An 18,530-nucleotide genomic window follows, 5' to 3' on the forward strand; every position below is an offset into this window, starting at 1 on the left:
CAGACTTTATGTTTCCTCTGAGTTGTTTGTTCAGTACGATGAGTGATTTTATCTTGCTGGGTGCTGCATCTCCTAATTTTTGCCATGATTTTCCTCCTTCTGTTATACAGCCTATTAATGTGGCAATTACACCAGGCTTGTTTTTTTTTTTGAATTAGTTTTGTACTTATTTCTGGTGGGTATATCTGCTTCTATGCAGCTATTAACATGCTTGACTATGGTTTCTGTGATCAGTTCCATGTAGGCAGCAGAGTTCTCAGGGTTTAACGAGGCTTGAAATTTTGCCAGGTTATTACTTAATAGCAAGAAGGTAGCCTGGGTAATTTTCACCCAGATGGACTATGACTGAGTCATACTGGTACTTGTGGTCCAATGAGTACACATGTAATCTGGAGGACCCTGGCCCCTGATAGGAAACTCACCATCACTTTCTTCTTATTCAGCTTGGTGAGAGGGACATCAGTTTGTCTCACAATGGAATTTCCGATGACTAGAATGTTGGATTGTGTTTTACTTGCCTTATAGGCTTAGAAGTAGAGGATCTATGAGATGTAGCTGTATCTGCTGGTGTGGGTGTTGTTTTGAAAGAGTGCATTCAGGGCTGCTGAGGGTATTTGTTATGTGCACTTCATTTAGGAGTTATTTGGGGTTTTGGAAAGTTACATTTAAGTGTCTCAGCATATGTGGGTCTATGTGCCTGCTTCTGGGTGCAGTGTGTGTACTACTGTCATCCTGTTTGTCATTAAGAGAGCTTTTATGTGAGAGTTTTGCCTCCAGTGTCATTGGGTAAATATATCTCTCACATACCTTATCATTTTTTTTTTTTGAGAATTAGCTGGTTGTCAGTAAACATGAGGCAATTTCTTCATTGCCTCAGGATGCAAAATATTCAGCAAGCTGGTAACAAATATAGTGGGACGTTCTTTTCCATGGCAACAGGCCCTTTTTATTGATTAGACAGTTGCAGTGAAAATATCACCTGTAATATCAGGAGTATTTGGTTTGCAAGTGCTTGTCACTGCAGTCTAGTTGGCCCATGTGCAACTAGGTATTGGTGAAATTTCAAGGGTGCTTTTATATGAAAAATGTCAATGCAAGGTGCCTGCATCTATAAAGAGCACTGCCAAAAAGAAAAAAAAAAGAATTAGCTTTGTCAAGTATGATGAAAAGTGGGGATTCGCCTGATAGGTCAGTACCTGACTACTACTAGTGCTGGTCTCAGTGCAGCTTCATGCTACTGGCATACAATGTCACTTTGCTTTTTCTCTCACTAGAAGCAAAACAATAGCATGAATACCAACATGAGAAGCAGGCCACAGGCCCTTTGGTGAGCAACAGTCTTCTCTCAGATGATGCAGGGATCTGTAGGCTTGTTATAGCCTTTTCCTAGTAGATGCCTTGAATAGCAATTAGACCAATCAAGAAGGTTCCACACAGACATTCACTGGCCAATCAGAGACAGCCAGGAATCAATGTCCTCTGTTCCTTCTGTCACCAGGAGCAAAATATCAGCACCACTTCTAAATGGCACATATGAAACAATTCTCAGGCTTTCTGCTGATCAGCAGTCTCCAGAAAATAATATCTATATGCTCCTTCTGTTATCCAGAGCAAAACAGAAGCATTAATTCCAAGATGACTAGTGAAAGGCAGAATATGGGCTCCCCAGTAACTGGTGGTCTTGGACTAGTTGTCACTGAGATTTTAAAGGTAACATAGAAAAATGGGTTACTATCCTAACAGTTGCAGTGTGTACTAATCAGTTAGAAATGAAAGAGGGGGTAAATCAAGCTTTAGCAGTCTGAGGGTAGAGCCAATCATTTTAAAAGAGCTAGATAGATTGGAAGGGGGTGGGCACTTAAGTGCTTAGGCTGTATGGAATACACTGGGAGGGCTAATACATTTATGTAACTGAAGAGTAGTGACTTCACAAAATGATTATTTTTAGCTTACTGAAAATAACCAATGAAAGAGAAGAGGGAAGGATATATGAAGTCAAATTAACATATGAGGTGGGTAACTACAGACACAGCTCTGGGCTCTTTCCTAGATAAAATATGCAAGTGAAAGCAGAATACAAATAAAACACATTGTAAAGAAAATGCATCACAATATATGAAATAGAAGAAGGCAAAGAAGTAATACGAATTACAATAAAGCAAAAACAAACGAACCTTTCCCTCACCGCGATCTATCGCAGAATCTGAGACAGCTTTTTCAGTAAAGCTGGTGTAAAAGCAGATGTATGAGTGTGAAAAATCATATTTTCTTGTCTCAACCCAAGAGAGGCTCAGGCCTAGCGATGCACATGTGTGCTCGGGGAAAGCCGTTAAAGGTCGAAGGAAACCCCACCTTGGCCAAAAGGGAGAATCTCCAAAGGGAGTTAAATATACAAGATATAGAAAATAAGTATCTGACAGAGGAAAACAGGGCACTGGAAGGAGGGCTTCAGTAGTGCAGAAGTGATCTATTTGAACATACTGTTATGGTAAGTTTACTTACATAACTGGACTATGTTCATCATTAGATCACTCTGGCAGAAACATAAAACTGTATGTGATGATTGTCATCACCTATATAGAGAATCTTTTCCATTCTGCTACGTGATATTATAGCAATAACCCACGCCTGGGTGTGGGTAATGCTGGATTTACCCACGGTTGGCGTGGTTTGGTCCCGAGGGTGAAGCCCGAGGAACCAAACAAAGACAACCGTGGGTAAATCCAGCATTATCCACACCCAGAAGTGGTTATTACTATACAATGACATTATTTAAGAAAAGAAATAATTATTTTTCTTAAATAATGGCATTGTATAATGCCTCTTTGCTGCCCTTCCGCAGCTGTCTGGTGCTCCGTGGCAGTTCTGATGTACTGCGCATGCCTAAGCAGTACATCAGAGCTGTGGGCAAAAGCAACGGAGAACGCAAGATCTCCGTTGCTTTTTACTGTCACGCTATGTTAAATGGGTTTAACATAGCGAGACAGCTTTAAAATAAGCAACGGAGATCTCCGTTGCTTATTTTAAAGCTGTCTCGCTATGTTAAACCCATTTAACATAGCGAGACAGGTTAAAAAAAAAAGCAACGGAGATCGCAAGATCTCCGTTGCTTTTTACACACTGTGTCGCTATGTTAAACGAGTTTAACATAGCGAGACAGCTTTAAAAAAAGCAACGGAGATCTGTGTTGCTTTTTTTAAACCTGTGTCGCTATGTTAAACTCTTTTAACATAGTGAGACAGTGTTTTATACTAACGGAAAAAGTCCGGGCGACCGGACCTTTTTCCGTTAGTATATTGAGGGATTTACAACGGGCACGCTGGTTGGGCTGGCCAATCAGCGTGCACGTTTTTTAGGAGGCATTGTATAATTTCTAACAGGCCACATTAACATCCACTGCACATCCTCAGACAAATGGTGCTTTATTGTGATCAAAATTCTATCATCCAGGCAGTGAGTTGAAGCTACTGTAGTTTGAGGTGGACCAGTGATCCCTTGCTCTGTATGAACAAATTAATTCTCTAGAGCATCTATCAGTGGGGGAATTGCTTAAAACATAAAAGTATTAATCTATTAAAGCTTGTAGTATCTTTTTTTTTGGGTTTCAGAAATGTCAGTTTCCTACCACTGGAAAAATTCCTTCCTCGTAACAATACTCTCTGCAAATGATATCTCCTTTACAGGAGACTAAGAAGAAATATTCTTTTCAAATTCTGACTCTAGGGAATCAGGTGAAGATACCTGAGAAGCATACTAAGAACCAGTCTCTCAAATCAGATTGATAATCACTCCCAGTGGAAGATGGGGATCTCCTCCTTTTCTGAGAGAGGGAAGAGAAAGATTGTAAAAAATGGAATGCCTTAAAAAGACGCTTAACAAAAGAGTACAACTCTACTTTACACCCCCCAGAATACAGAGTAGACAGACTAGTAGCATGTTTGTTTTTTATGACTTTTACTTGGGATATCATAAAGAAGAATCCAAATCAGATGTATGAGGCTGAATCCAGGAATTATGTATCTCTTCCCTCACTTGTACTTGAGTGCTTCTGTCTGGACCCTGAACAGACAATCACAGCTTTCACTTCTTGAATGGAAATGTACATCTGGCCTTGCAAAATATGCCAGCCTCCAGACCTTTATTGTCATCTCTTGAAACATCAACAAAAGGATCAAAAGCAATAAAAGGACAGTCTGAGGACACCAAAAGTGCCAAATAAGATACATCTGTCAAAGACTGGGAGGGGGGAGAGGGAAGGTGTAGGACCAGCCACTTCAATTACTTCCCTGGAAGTCTTTCTCTTTTTCAGACCTACTGGGGGACTTCTGAGGTACCAATGCCAGGTTACATTGCAGATTTGGTTAAAGCCTTCAGTCTCTGGTTCCAAGGAAAATACTGAGGGGAATATAGACTACTTCTATTAGTGTAGGGGTAAATAAATAAATACTACAGAAATTAATTTCATGAGCCTTCTCCAAGCAAAAAAAGACAAGCTGTGTTGGCATCTCTGTAAGGACTCTGTGTGTGTGTTTTTCTGCCACAAAGAGATTTACCTTTTCTCCTCTATATGATAGTAGACCATTTTCTCACAAAAAGAGGAGGGAAAGTCCCAAGCAGTTTGACGATTCAAACAGCAAAAATGTGGCAAGGGTAAAGAGGGAGCTACCCCAAGGGCATGGTCTTAAGTAGAAACAGTCTTTTTTTTTCTCTGAAGAGCTGAGAAGATGAGGGGGGTTAGGTGTGGACTGGATCATGGTGCAAAAGTACTATAATCACTAGTTATTTCATTGATAAATGATACTTTTGTCATTTTTTTCCTTTGACCACTATAACGGGTTTTCTTACTTCTACTTTCTAAACTGCTGATATTGGATGACCTCATGTGTCCATTTTCTAAGATGATAGATTCATAGGTAGCTACTAGGATAACTGCACTTGTGGGACATTTTAAACCTGGCCAATTTCCCTTTTTGCGCATGAAATAACCTATCGCATTTGGTTGTACAGTAGCCTTACCATCCCATGGTTGATAATTATATATTACCCCTAAAGAGAATAACTGAGATTGTACGATACATAATGTGAGGAGACCCATGCATGGGCAAAAGCATTTAGGAGCAGCCTCTGTCCATTAGTAGTACAGGGTGCTGTCCTGGGGAACATTTTTTTTTGTTTCTGATCCATAGAGCTAAGTTGCACTTGCATTTGGACAGGGATGAACTTTGTTTTATGTGGACTGGAAATTGGTCCAGAGTAGCACCATTTTGGAGTCCTCAGACTGTCATTTTCCTGCTATTTATACTTTTGGTGATATTTCAGGATATGCCACTAAAGGTTTAGAGGCTGGCATATTTTCCAAGGCTGGACATACACTTCCATTAAGGAAGGGAGAACTGTGACTGCATGTTCAGGGTCCAGACATCAATGCTCAATTACAACTGTTCTCTTGATTTTGCAGAAGAGGTTTAGATTCCTAATTTGAGTGTTTCTGATGCCATTTGACTTATGTGCAGTGAATCCATCAGTAATGGGTCAGAAGATTCCTTGTATGCCAAACACAGGTTAGCAGTTTGTAGAGTACAAAGTATAATAACAAGGCTTTGAGTTAGTCCATGTAGGAGAAGTTTAGGCCTTGTATCCTTTTAGTAAAGTATCTCTGTGGGCTTTCCAGTAGCTGCATGCATCTGGTCAGATACATGCTAAAGGAGTATTTATATATTCAGTATTAGGAGTTCATTACTATTTGAATATATAGATATGTGATGTATAGCTTTAAATATAGTCCTCCCTGATTTTTGGTTAATTATGTAATTAACTTTAGGCTATATATAATTAGTTGGCATTATGGGTCAACTTCACTGAAGAAGGCTTGATGCCGAAACCGGTATGATCGTGGATCTTAAATAAATATATATTTCTAGTGTGATTCCAGGTGCTGGCTGTTTTTTGTATTTTGTATTTGCTTTTTGGCCATTGCACCGGCCCGTCGTGCGAGTTCAGCTGCATTATTTTCTGGTTCTTCATTCTCTCTAGGGGCTCCTTATTGAACACACAGATTTTTGTTTAGTGTATGGTTTAGATCCTAACGGAGAGGATTGGTCTGCTACTGTTGTTGGTTGTATTTGGCATGGAGGAATACTTGAATGTATATACATCCCAGGCTTTGTGAAATGGTAAACTTTAGGATATTACATCCAATTCTAGTGTACATTTTTTCATTCGTTAAAGGCGTTTCCCATGTAACATTGGGCCTACTATGACTTTTGCATTTGTAGCCATTTTTTATATGAAAGAACTGAAGGATATGGTGGGAAGCGTATATGTAGGATATGAAAAAGTTCTTTTTTATACGAATGGTGTACACAAGAACTGATTTGTTATTTGGAGCCTTTCTTTATCTGTGTTCTGGGCCAACGGATTGAAGTCTTTGTCATCAGACTTTATGCATGAAATATTGGGTGATATAAACTTTGCTTGAATACAATTTTTTGTTAATATCTTGGGCTTTTTGGACATTATAAAGTGGTTTATTTATACCATATGTCAAATATTTTTCACAGGTGACTATGGAAACAAATAAACTGTGAATATTGTTTGTTCCGAAATGATGTGTTCCGACTAGATTTAGTAGAGAGCTCCTTTACGGTCTACAAGAACTTAGACTTTTGGATTGAAATTGTCCGGAACATCTTGGGCAAAAAATATTTTTTGGATATCAAACTTTAGCTAATTGTATTTGTTTACGTGTATTTATATTTGGGTGAATATGAATGATTATACTATAATTGATATTATGTATAAAAACAGATGCAATTTTTCATTATATGATATGGGGATATCTATGTACTGCCATACTTTTGATTTTTTGATTAGTATCTGGACATTTGGTGCTTGTGTATAACTGATATAGTGGGGTTTGAGGTGTCATTCATCAGTTGGGGGAGTGTTGTACTAAAACTTTATTTTTGGGCCTATGATTGATAAAGCAGCTAATATTTTTTGTAATATCTGACGACGCTATTGACGTTTATTGTCTCTGATTGACAAAGCAGCTAATAATTTTTTGTGTAATATCTGACGACGCTATTGACGTTTATTGGCAGCTATTATATTTACTAGATATGGAATAAGAATGTTTTTTACCGTCAAAATCTAACTTTCCATTTTTAGTTTGGATGCTGTAATAAACCGTTGCAACGTTTAACATTTATTGCAAAGGGCGGTTTATTTGTAGCTGCTTATAAACAGGGGCTAATAGTCATAAATACTTTAGGAATATTAGTGCATACCCCTCTTGACTGTTGGGAGACTACTTTTGTTTTTATACATATATAATATGATTATTTATCAGAGGCAAGTCCAGGTACTGATTGTTTTTCTTCTATCATTGTAGTGGTGGTTTTAGGCCTCCGTATTCATATTACTAGTTTGATTTTTTGACATTATTTGAAAAAATGGATCTGACTCTTGACTGTTGGGAGACTATTTTTGTTTTTATACATATATAATATGATTATTGATCACAGGCAAGTCCAGGTACTGATTGTTTTTCTTCTATCATTGTAGTGGTGGTTTTAGGCCTCTGTATTCATATTACTAGTTTGATTTTTTGGCATTATTTGAAAAAATGGATCTGGCTAACATTTTGAAAGGTTTATCTTCAGATAAGGATGATGTCCAAATTTTTGGTATTAATGATGAGGGTATCTCCCTTGATGGTGGGATGACCAAAGATCCGGGGGATTCTTGTAAGGATCTGTTTTTTAAACTAACTAGGAGCATGACCCAACTTAGAAGCAATGTTTGGCATTTAAGGCTTTTTAAGACCTATAAGGCTAAGAACATTACACCAAGGGGGTTGAGAATTAAAATTCAACCATTTGTAAGTAGTCCGGACGAACAGTTAAATGAAGAATGGGTTAGAGCTCAACACACAGCTACTATGTTGTTTGTGGACACTTTGATTTCTTTTTATGAAAGAAATATTGATTCTAATGCTATAGATGTGAAAAAATTATGTGATGACATTAAACCATTTGAGGGACAAATTATTTACAAGTCCTGTTTGTCCAAGCTCTCCAAAGATTTACTGACATTAGAACACAGTTTAAAAAATAAAAAGATACAAAAATTTCAGCGAGATGTTACAGACTATACAGAGGGAAAGCCATTTGGCACTAAGAAATATGTCAGGTTTAGGGAGCGGGATACTGGACAAATGAGATTTAGGAAAAAGAGACATAGGTCTATATTAAAAAAGTCCAAAATGGACTTTATTAGTACCTCAGGTGAAGAGTCTTCGATCACTGAACAAGAACATGTTTTCACTCAGGAGTCCCCAGTATATAAGAAAACCCGAAACATGGATTGCCCTTTAGAGTTAAATGACACAGGGGAGGTAGGAAACATAAACATAGACACTACAAAGAATTTGGAAATGTTGCTGGATGTGTTGATTCAGAAGTAAATGAATATCCAAATGTACACAATATCTCTTCTGTGTCACTGAATGATATGCAGGTTAAAGTACTTAATAAAGGGCTGTCTTTTGTTCCAGGGTTTTTTGTTAATGAATATGATTTTCTGCAGAATGTTATGTCTTTCTGTCGACGTATTAATTTGAAATTATTTTTTGGAGATAAGGATAACTCCTCCGGAACCACTGGTTTCCGATTTAGAAAATCTACTTTTCAACCACCAATGGATAAGTATGTTGCCATTTTTCAAGAAAAAGTAATTAAAGATCTACATTTTAAACAAGAAGAAGAATTTATATTGGGCAACAACTTATCCAAGGTAGAATTTCAAGCAATCCAAGATTTAAGAAATGACCCCAACATTGTCATTACTAGAACAGATAAAGGAGGAGCGGTGGTAGTGATGGATTTAGAACAGTGTGTTTTGGAGGCACATACACAATTAAATAATAGAAAATACTATATGTTAATGCCCTTAGACCCGACAAAGAAATTTAAGCAAGAGATTGATCAATTTTTGGATTTGGCGGTTGAGGAAGGAATTATTGACAAACAAACTCAAGTGCAATTGACAGTTACAGATCCACTTAAACACATTTTTTATTTGTTGCCAAAGATTCATAAAAATTTGATGAAACCACCAGGTAGACCAATTGTCTCCGGTCGTGGTTCACTGACGGAACCACTTTCAGAATTTCTTACCTTGTACTTAAAACCTTTCCTAGTCTTTGTTAGATCTAGGTTAAAAGACACCACCAAATTTTTACAGATTACTGCAGATACTCAGTTGGAGCCTGGTTGGTGGATGTGTACACTTGATGTTAAATCTTTATATACCAGTATTCCACATTGGGCTGGGTTGCAAGTGGTTGAGTATTGGTTAAATAGAAGTGGGATCTACCAACCAGGCTTCAACACTTTATTAATCTGTATGGTGGAGCATGTATTGACTAAGAACGTGTTCTATTTCCATCAAGAATGTTATTGGCAAACTCAAGGTACTACAATGGGGGCATCTTTTGCCCCTATATATGCTGATTTGTTTATGGGTTTTTTGGAAGAGTATCTTATTTATGATAAAACCCATAACATATATATAGAGGAGTTATATATATGGTGAAGATACCTTGATGATTGCTGGCTTGTTTGGAGATGTGACAAGGAATATTTTCTGGAATTCATCCAATATCTGAATGACAATGTTTGGGGCATTGAGTTTACTTTAAATGTACAATATAATCAGATCCAATACTTGGATGTTTGTGTTACTAGAAATAGTGATCATACTTTAGAATCTAAGATTTTTAGAAAGTATCCACAATATAATACCCTATTGGAGGCAAGCAGTTTACATCCCAAACATATTATAAAAAATATCTCCAAGCCCCCGTTTCTAAGGATTAAAAGAATATGTTCAAATCAGGATAGTTATGAATATTTTAAGAAGGACTTAAAAAATAGGTTTATAACCAGGGGATACAAATATGGGGAGGTTTGCTTGGTGTCCAATCGAGTAGAACAATTTAATCGAGAATAATTACTGGAATATAAAGAAAAGAACACTCCAGCAGTGACACCTATTAGATTTGCTAGAACATTTGGTAGAAATATTAATGTTACTAAGAGTGCCATTAATAATAATTGGAATATACTATTAGCTAATTCAGAGATAGCTAAGTTTTTAGGTTCTAATTGTTTATATTAATTTAGGAGAGGTTGTACATTGGGCTCCTATTTAAATATGCATAAACAAGGGAGATATAAACATGTTGGAGGGATACAACGTACACTAACAGGGGAGGAGCTCAGGGGTTCATTCCCATGTGGGCATTATTCTTTTTGTGGATACATCAAAAAATCTAAGGAATTTTCAAGTAAAAATGTTAGTAAAATATTTGATATTAGATGTTTTAGAAATTGTGGAATGAGATGGATTATTTATTTGGTGACATGTTCATGTAGTGCTTTCTATATAGGACAAACATCTAGACCACTTAGAATCAGGATGTCTGAACATCTGAGTGATGTTAGGAATAAACATTTGTCCAGTGCCCTTTACAAGCATGTTTTGTCCCATAACAAAGCTAAATTTCAATTTCAAATTATTGATATTATTAGGGGAGATCATATTAATAAATCCGGTTGGCACAGTTTGCTTGATAAGAAAGAAAAAACATGGATCATAAGACTTGGGGATTTGTTTTTTCCAGGTATGAATGATCATTTATAAGTTGTGTAGGTCTATATATATTATTAGACCCTATTTACACATATATATTCTTTAGTTTAGGGCCTTTGAATGACGTCTGGGGTATTTATATATTCAGTATTAGGAGTTCATTACTATTTGAATATATAGATATGTGATGTATAGCTTTAAATACAGTCCTCCCTGATTTTTGGTTAATTATGTAATTAACTTTAGGCTATATATAATTAGTTGGCATTATGGGTCAACATCACTGAAGAAGGCTTAATGCCGAAACCGGTATGATCGTGGATCTTAAATAAATATATATTTCCAGTGTGATTCCGGGTGCTGGCTGTTTTTTGTATTTTGTATTTGCTTTTTGGCCATTGCACCGGCCCGTTGTGCAAGTTCAGCTGCATTATTTAAAGGAGGCATTATAGTCATTGATTTTCCTAATGAGGGATGAGTAGAGGGGGACAAAGACATTCCTATATCTAAACAAATCCCTTTGTTTATAACCTGTGCAATATAGAAGGACTTTCTTATGGCAATGAACACATATTGGTCAGAAGTTAGGTCCCTATCCACATAAATCCCCAAACCTTGAATAACTGGGTTAATTCTTAGGGGGGTATTGTTAATGTGGTAGTTTCCTGAGGTGGATGATTCCCAAAAGCTACAATAATGTTAATTTTCAATGAACAATAATACAATAATCTTCATTTCCAGCAATCCTTTATGGTTCATTTTTCCAGTGTTTCTCAGCTGCCTGAATGTTGGTCCCTTGCTGTGTTCTTCAGCAAACAGATCCTCAATCATGAGGCAAGTGAAACCAGCAAAAAGATGTGCAATGTTTCCTAGTTCTGTAATATGGAACCCATGTTTGTGTTATAGTACTGGAATCTCAAACAAATGTGAGACACCAGCTTACAAAATATTCTGCGATATGTGAACAATCTTTCATATGAATGTCAGTGACTGAAAAACATGACAGTAATTAACAAAAAGAATAAAAGGCTACACAAAACTGCAATACCTGGCTAAAAGGGCATCCACTAAGATAAAATAGTGCTTATATAGAATTCATCTCTCTATTAAAGCATAATTATCAATATAAATGAATATCGATATTGATTGGAATTAATTACTTGAAAAAGTCAGATGTAAATTAGCTGTAAGTCCTCGCAGCAGCTCTTAGAGCTATAAGCCTACTACTAGGATAAAATTAGCATGAAAGAGTCACAGCAAACTAGAACAAAGGGTTACACAATGACACATAATTTGATGTATTGCAACAATAGGGAATGGCTCTTTTATTAGAAGTCTCATAAATGTATTAATCAGTAATGTTCTATCTCTATCAGAAACATCCTTTAAACATATGGGTAGAGAGTAAAGAAAATGTAAATACACACTATGTATAATAAACATACACATATACAATCATCAAAGGATTTGAAAATGTATAGTGCTTTTACTTCGTATGCTGTCTATAGAATGAAGGACAGGAACAGATGTGTCTTGTATATATGTGCTGTACTGCAGACTTGATTATGTGAAGTTCTTTTTTATTAAGCTTTTGTATTACTTTGTATGTTGCAAATGGTCATTAATTTTTAATCATTGAAAATAGCAAAACAGTTATCAAATGTAGCTATAACAATAATGAATAGACTTTCTTATTAGAAAGATTAGAGAAATAATAATATTATGATAAAGCTGAGCAAAGAATGCTAGCATCTGTATCCTTTACAAAAGTAAATTGTGTCAGCAGCATTTCTGAAAATAACTGCATAACAAGATTAGGACACTATGTAGTGATACACTCTTCTCATTCAAGGAAAAAAAGATAAAATTATGTTGTCCAATACAGTATTATGGAAAACAGAAAAGAAGGACTGCATCCTTTTATTTATTATTTATTTATTTTATTTTACATTTGTTTGCCAGGGTAGTCTGACTGGATACATACCCATTTTCAGTGGAGGCCCGGGGAGAAAAACTCCAAAAAGACATTCAACAAACTGTTACATTTTTACAGTTTAAAACACAAAATAAAACACAAATAAAAGGAGTTTTACACAGATGTAAACAAACACAAAAACAGATACACAAACAAATTATTACATTTTTACTCAGATGGAAAATTCTACACAGTGTTTTTAGGAATGATAGGATATTGAATGCCTAGTAGGCTAACCTGGTAATAGATCCAAGGAGATCATAAGATTTATAAGTTAAGAAACAATAAAGTGTAGGCAGAAGTCCTCCATGTGCATAAGTGATGGTTAGAGTTAGTCTGGATTAGGACAAGGTCATAGCCATTGTTTTTTAAAGTACTGAATCAGACTTTTCTTGAATTGAGGTAGAGAGAGTTCAGATGCAAGATTAGCAAGAAGAGAATTCCAACTTTTGCCAAAAGAGTTAGCAAACAGAGATTTACTGGCTGTGTTGTTGGATTTGAGAGTTTGAACTAGTAGTCTTTCCGATGAATCAAGTGCACTAAGGTTACTGTAGGGGGTGATGAGGTTTTTAAGTACGGGTGTATTATCTGGTTGGTACAGGATCTTGTGTGCAACTATTAGTTGGTTAACCTGAAGTAGGTTAGGCAGTTGAAACCATCCTAGTAGATTTAGGTTATGACAGTGATGAGTTCTGTAGGCTACATCGGTAGCAAATCTAGCAATGTGATTGTAGCTGCTAGAAAGTTTATTAAGGTCAGTTTTGCTGAGGTTTGTAAATAGAGGGGAAGCATAGAGGAGGGTGGAGAGTAGATGTGTACAAGCAATTACAGTTCTGGCTAATGGCGTTAGGAAGCGCTTGATCCTATATAGTAAGCCAAGTTTTTTATTAACTGTTTTAATAGTTTTATTGATATGCAGATCAAACTTAAGGTTATTATCTATTATACCTCCTAACAGTTTGGTTGAGGAATCTGGGGAAATAATGATGCCATTGTGGGATTTTAATGTTAAGGTTATAGGGGCAGGCCTGTGAGTGAGGGAGAAAAGCAGCAGTTTGGTATTATTAGGATTTAACAAGAGAAGACGGTTAAGGAGCCAATTTTCAACTGTGTTAAAAGTATTTTGGGATAGAATCTGCAACTCTGTAGGTGAAGTGTCGGAGCATACTAAAGTGGAGTCATCTGCATATTGAATGCATGTTGCATTTGGGATGGCCTGATGAAAATGGAAAATAATAGTGGACCTAGTATGGAGCCTTGCGGTTCTCCGAGGGTGATGGGTAAAAGGGTGGATAGATTGCTCTGCCATAGGACAGCCTGTTGTCTACCCCTGAGATATGATTGAAACCATTGGATGGCCTAGTCCTCTAGGGAGATGGATTTCAAAGTATTTATGAGTATTTGGTGGTTTACCATATCAAAGGATTTTTTAAGATCGAGAAAGATAGCAGAGGAAAGTTTATTATTGTTTCGGTGTTGGTTAATGATGTTAGAAAAGGAGAGGAGGGCTGAGGTTGTACTATGGAATGGTCTAAAGCCATGCTGGGTGTTGGCTAGAAGATTATTATGGATAAGATATTTCAGGAGTTGATTGTGGATGCATTTTTCCATAATTTTAGCCAATGGTGACAATAGCTATGGGTCTATAGTTGGAAAGTTCAGTAGAGCTGCCCCCTTTATGGAGTGGGATGACATGGGTTATTTTCCAGATGGAGGGAATGGATGCTTCAGTTATAGTTCTATTGATCAGGATAGTAATGGGGCATGCTATGGCATCTGCAGCTTTTTGTAGATATTCAACAGGGAGGAGATCAGCTGACAGGGTGGTAGGCTTTAGTTTTTTTAAGTAATTTTCGGACCAAAGATGTGCAAACTGGCTTGAAGTTAAAGGGGAGTTGAGAGCAGGGTGTAGTGGCCGTAGAATATGGACATTCTGGGGATAATTGGTTAGCTAGCTTCTGGATGATTGTTGTAAATAAGCTGTTAAAGGTATTGGCAATTTCTGCTAGTTTTTTTTTTTGGTTAGAATCCAAGGGGGTAGGAGTGGAGGACTGTCCTGGACTAAAGTGTTTGTTTATACCTACCCAAAACTGTTGTGGCTTGTTTTGGTGTTTTTCTAGTAGATGACAGTAATAGTTTTTCTTGTACAATGTGGTGGATTTTTTTTGTTTCATTTCTTAGCTGTCTGTATCTAAGTTGATCTATGTTTTTTTTTTTTGTGGTCCTTGAAGTGGCTCAAGCCCTATTTCTAAGTAGCATTTTATGTCTGGTTTCTTTTGAGAGCCAAAGAGCAACTTTTGTTTTGGTTCTAATAGTCTGTGTTGGTGCATGGGTGTCAAGCATGGATATAAATTTGGTATTAAAGTAATTTACTGCTTCTTCAAGTGGTAATTGTTTCAGAACTGACCTATTGCAAGATTTGAGTTCATTTTGGAAATTTGTGCAGTTGAAATTCTTATTGTTCCTTATTGTTTTAAAATGGTCTGGTTGTGACATCAGCTTTTTGCCTGATTAAATAGGTAAGGAGGTGATCACTTACATCATCAGGCAGGGTCCCATACTTGTGTTTGAGGGGATGGGTGTTAACAAGAATCCAGTCCAGAATACTTGCTTTATTGTTGGGTTTACTGATCCTAGTGGGGGAGGATATAACTGGTGAAAATCCATAAAGGTTTATGTGGAGAGTGGGGGTTCTGAGGAACACATGTTCCAGTCTATGTTGAAGTCCCCAAGTACAATGTTTTCTTGGGGGTAATTGCTGGATAACCAATGTAGTATATCTTCAAGGGTATTTATGTTTTTGCCTGGGGGAATATACACACAGACAAGATTTATAAATTTGTTCTTATTGACACGGCGCTTAGTGATAAGAATTTCAGCTCTGCCAAACAGGGATGTTTACAGGGCATTACTGGACACTCCAGGCATGGATTTGTACAGAACAGCTACCCCACCTCCCTTTCTATTGGTTCAGTTATGGCTTAGGATGTTATAGCCTGGTGGTATAACTTCTTTTTCTGAAGTAGAAGGTTTTAGCCATGTTTCTGTAAGACATAGTATGTCTGGGGAAAGAGCATCCAAGAGGGCATGTAGGTGTTGAATCTTATTGTTTACACTTCTGATATTTAGGTGACTGATCAAGAGTGAGTTTGGGGGTTTGTCTAACATTTGTGTAGTAGTGGGACAGTTAGTAAAGGACCTAGAGCCAGTGGATGAGGATGGGCCAGGATTTGGGTGGATATCTTCATCCATTGTCAAGTTGCACTGTAATCTGATTGTGAACTTCTAGATTTTAATTAATAGACAGTGGTATATTTTGGTTTTAGGGTTGGCATATCTTGTTCTAATGGCATACTGACACCTAGTAAGTAAAGAGTTAGATGGGAGAGGATTTGTTAAGTGTTCAAGCTTGTGTGGAGCTATACAAGTGGAGGTTTGCCCTTTTGAGTGGTGGAAACCTGGGTATGTATAATATTCATAGGCAGTAAGAAGACATGGGACAAGCAGAAAGGGTAGCAGACAATACAGTGAGAGTATTTTAAGTGGTTTCATTGCAAGTAACATTGGAATTATTGAGGTTGACTTGTCCCCAGTTTAAACGTTTTAAGATAAGATAGAAAGGTTAAGTACTGGAAAGCCTATTAATGACTTGGATATAGCTGATTGGTTGAAGAAAGATGGGGTGTGGTTGTAGCACTATATATTTGGCACCACTGGGGGCGGGTGAGATTTGGGGGCAGGGTGGGGTGCAGAACAAGGCCAAGCTCAGCGAACGGAGCAGGGCCAAACCAGACCATGAGGTAGTAAGGGTCTGTGTATACTGCATGAGTGCACTGGAGCTAAAAGTAGGTTCTTTCTTACTTTCTATTAGGTTCCTCTCCTCCTTTTTATAACAATTTGTCTAAAGAGATGTGTTTGTTACGTTTTATAGTTTTATTGCTATCAGAGTAAATTTCACTTTTATGCCTTGGTAAGACATTTAGCTTTCAAGAGCTCACATGTAAAGCATTAAGTATTCTTGAGCAGTTTTCCACTGAGGTACTCTTTAACGGGTAGTAAGGGACTTAGTAAGCCAAATCAGGTAATAAAGGTTTTCTAAGATATTGATTGGAAGGGAGCAATTAGTGCTTCAGACCCAGTCCGGCTATGTAAAACATTAAAATGGTGCCTGCCACAGGTAATATTTATTAACTTTGGGACTGGCTTAAGGTAATAAACAGGGAAGGGGAAGGGGAAACAAGAGTGTGGGCTGGGAGTAACTTTGGGATTGGCTTAAGGTAATAAACAGGGAAGGGGGGGAAACAAGAGTTTGGCCTGGGAGTTCTTTTGCACTGCTGTTAATGAGCCAAGAACAAGGCAAAGACAAGTTCGTGTTTAAGAAAAACAATCAAAATTGACCAAGAACTGCTGTGAAGCTGTAAGTCATTTCTTAACAATTTATTAGGTGGAAAAACAGCATAACCTTGTATCTGTATGCTACTGTGCTCTCAATTAAATTAAACACACACAGTATTTGATAAGTTATGGATACTATTTGCTAACAGAAAGGAATAAAAGAGACATGGAAGATGAGTGTGTGTGTGTGGGGGGGGGGGCTGCTTACAAGCCAAAGCTGAGTGCTCTCCAGTGGATAATGAATATTAGCTCAAACAGGTAGACACATACACAAAGTTAACTTTAGCTGTTTGTGTTTGCAGACAGTTCAGACCCGGACTGCACTTTTCATATAAGAGTGTATCCACTGGTCAGGGTAAAGATAAAGGTGTTATTGAAGATAAAGTTGTTATTGCAGCCGATTACTTAGAGTGGTGTTAGGTCTAGAAAAGAAGAGCACAGATACCTTGTGCCCAGTTGCAATCCATGTTACATGGAAAATAGACTGTACTGATCCAACTGTTGTGTTTTGCTTGTTTGTTTTTTATTCTAATTGTGTGTTATTTTTCCTCATAAGTGCAGTACTTGTGCATCATTGTACAGGTGTGTAGTGCCGAAACCTGGGAGGAAACAAAGCAGAGAGTGCAGAAACTGGAAGAAGAAGAGAAGGCTAGGATTCCCTTGATAAGTGTAAGCATAGGCCTGTAAATGATTCATCTCCCAGGCCCATGCTTACACTTATCAAGGGTATCAGAACTTGTATATTCATAAGAATTTAAATGTGGGGAAGCAAAGCACCATACTTTTTAGAACCAGAAATAAAACCTGAAAAGCTTAATTATAAAACTAACAGTATTAGAGACTTAGAACAGGATATTATACCAGGAAAAAAGTACCTGTAACTAGACCTAGAAATAGATATTTATTAAGATTTACTAAACCATTTCAAGAGAAAAAGTCTCAAAAGAAATCTGAAAGTGTTCATAGGATCATAGAAGGTTACTAGGCTATTGGGCCTAAGGCTGAAACAACAAAGCCAATGTAAAAATAAGGTTCTGTATTTATTCTCTAGCGCCTCAGCCACAGTAAGCCTTCAAGGAGTAACACATAACACAGACAAAAACGTTTATATAGCATCAGCTATTAACAGCAATCAAACACTCAAACAATTAAATCATTAAAGTTAATTAAAATACAATTCAAGCAAATTTAAAGTGCATTCAGGCAAATCAAATAACACTTCTCCAGCAACAATCTGTATTCAAGCCCCTAGGAGTTAGGGTTTCATACTTCAAAATAAAAATAGTTTATTTTTTTAACCGTGCATTCTTAATCAAATTCTCATTTAGTTCACTTATAAAAACCTGTTCTAAAATGGTTGCTGTTAACCTATCACATTTACCTTCATGACATTCATAAAAATGCTGAGCTAAAGGACTCTCTAATTTTTTTACCCTAATATCCCTCAAATGTTCCAATAGTCTCACCTTAAACATTCTCTTCGTTTGGCCAATATAAAACTTAT

This window comes from Protopterus annectens, chromosome 11.part0 (genome assembly GCF_019279795.1).
Source record: "Protopterus annectens isolate FY-2018-M chromosome 11.part0, PAN1.0, whole genome shotgun sequence".
Classification (NCBI taxonomy): domain Eukaryota; kingdom Metazoa; phylum Chordata; order Ceratodontiformes; family Protopteridae; genus Protopterus; species Protopterus annectens.